Source organism: Gekko japonicus, unplaced genomic scaffold (genome assembly GCF_001447785.1).
Source record: "Gekko japonicus isolate JY-2015 unplaced genomic scaffold, Gekko_japonicus_V1.1 scaffold1791, whole genome shotgun sequence".
In the NCBI taxonomy this organism is placed as follows: Eukaryota; Metazoa; Chordata; class Lepidosauria; order Squamata; family Gekkonidae; genus Gekko; species Gekko japonicus.
Window position 1 is genome coordinate 51,130 of NW_015161456.1, and position 2,635 is coordinate 53,764.

Sequence of the window (2,635 nt, forward strand, 5' to 3'; positions counted from 1 at the left end):
AGTTAATCCCCTGCCTGTTTGTAATGGATAAAATGTAAGACACGTCTAACATGTACACTGTTTATCAGTCAAAGCTTTGACAAATATTATCTGATTGCAGTTATACTTTGTTTGTGGCTTTTTCTGGTGCTGAAATAGTTTACCACAGGGCTATTTTTGGGCAGGAACGCACAGGAACGGAGTTCCGGCTGGCTCCCAATTTGGCCACGCCCAGCAGGAACTCATTAGCATAATAGGCCACACCCAACAGCAGGAACTCATTAGAATTGGCTACATTTGGGGTGTGTGGCCTAACATGCAAAGGAGTTCCTACAAGAAAAAAAGCCCTGGGTTTTGACAACAAACAAGGTAAACAGAATAACAAGCAAAAGGTGGGTGTGGCTGGATGACCACACTTCTGGTAACATGGGAATGCGGCGTAATAGGCTAATGAGTGGTACTGTCAGGGGGTGTGGCCTAATATGTTAATGAGTTTCTGCTGCTGGGTGTGGCCTATTCTAATGAGTTCCTGCTGGACTTTTTCTACAAAAAAAAGCCCTGGTTTACCATATGAACAAACAGGCACTCCATTGAGCTACAGTTTCTGTTTACTTGACTGGCATTTCCCGGCTGAAATCTGTTACCTTTTCTTCCTTGCTTGCAGACCACAGCCTGATGGACGAACAATGCATGCATGTGTGAGTGTAGGGTGGCCAAGGCAAGAACTATGCAGAGGTCCATCAATGTACCTGAAGGGTATTATTCTGAACAAAAGGAAGGCAGAGTTGCCATTTTGGATTTCAATGAGAAAGGGGCTAGTTGGTGCATGGAATTAGCTCGAGATACAGGAGTCTCAGAACTGTGATCACAGGCTGTCTGAACTCAGCTCCCTTCTGCCGTACCTAAACGTCATCCCTGAAGCAGGGCTCTTGCTCTCTATTTCACAGAGCTGGTTTTCTCTCCAGTTAATGCTTTAATTAGGTTAATGGTATTCACCTAGGAAAAAGCCTCCAGGTCCTGTATTTCATCTGCCGAATCTGAACTGGGTGGCATCATGGTAATTACATGCAGTTTTTCTGCAACTTTATGGGTATATTTTTCGCATCCAACATCTAAAGCTACTTGTCAGATGCTATTAGTTAATGCTGTGTAATCTGCCACTAGCCAAATTGCCTTCCACTAATTACCAATTATTTGGAAGATGGAGTATGTTCTTTAGGCTGGGTTGTGCTTAGAGATGTGAAAGCTTGGGGAAAAACCGGAAAAATTCGGGGAAAAACTGTTCCCCCCCTTTTTTTCCTGAAGCTTTTTTGTTTTTTTCCGAAAAATTGAAAAAAGGAAAAAAAATTGATTATGGAACGTTTTATTTTAACATGATGAATAAAATATTTTAAGACAAGGTGTTCAAATATTTTCCAAATCATTCCTAATATATATATATATGGTATCAGATTGATCTAATTTCTGTGCACTGAGGACAAGCAAGTCCTAGGTTACAAACTGAACCCTCCAATGCAAGAACAAGATGCATTTCTTCCTTTAGGAGGTGCGATTGTCAGAAGAAAATAAAAAAGTTTCAGTTTTGTTTTTGCATGTGGGTGGGTATTCTGTTTGAAATAATTGCTTGGATACACTATATTTTTAATATGCTAGTTGTGATAATTTCATGCCAAGTAAAAATGTCCATAGTCATATTTTATGTTCCTAAAGTAACAGAATGACTTTCAATCTAGAAAAGACAAAAGAAATGCTAATGTAACATTTTTTCAATTTTTCTGAAAATGTCAGTTTCCCCCCGAAAAAAACTGGAAAAAACCCCCCCAAAACGGAAAAAACCCGGGGTTTTTTCCAAGCTTCAAAATTTCCAGAAATTTTACATCTCTAGTTGTGCTACTTCCAGGCTAGATTTAAAGGGAGTGGGATAAAAGATCAATCAGAGGTTCATGGGCCTGAGTATGGGAAAATTGGGTATAGGACTGCATTTGGCAATATCAGAATCCCGTCTGTCACAGCACCATCCGGCTGTATTTCAACACCACTTTTATATGTAAATATCATTCCTGGGGTGTTTTTTCACCCTTTACTTTTGATCAGTATGGTACTTTGGCTATTCTTCAGGCTATCCACTTAAATCAAGGCTGCTCTACATTTTGATCCCAAGCACTGTAAGGCACGGTTGCCTTCATATCTGCTACTGCAGCTGGGAGAAGCTCAGCTTCTACAAATTCTACACATTTTGTGAAGTGTGCATTTAAATTTAAAGTGAATTAACATCCCACTTGGGAACGTCAAGTACAAAATATGCAAAGGGGATTTCAAGCTTTTTTTGTGTTCTTCATTTGTGATTTAGCATATTTGTAGGATGTGACTTTGCAACTCACAGTTTTGATATTTAAGTAAACAAGGTTTCCAGCTGCAATGAAGCTGCTATGACATTAGTTACTTCACTTCAGTAATGAAAACTGCATTGCTAAATGAACAGGAACAAATTGCACAATCATCACTTTAGCAGCCTGGTATTCCAGGTGCCAACTTGAAATCAGGTAATGGGCATCTCAGACAATCCCCCCCCCTTCTCAGAACAATGCTTTCAGACATTATATTCAAATCTTTGTTTGCTGTTATATGGCCCCAGTCACACAAGCAGGAAAATGCG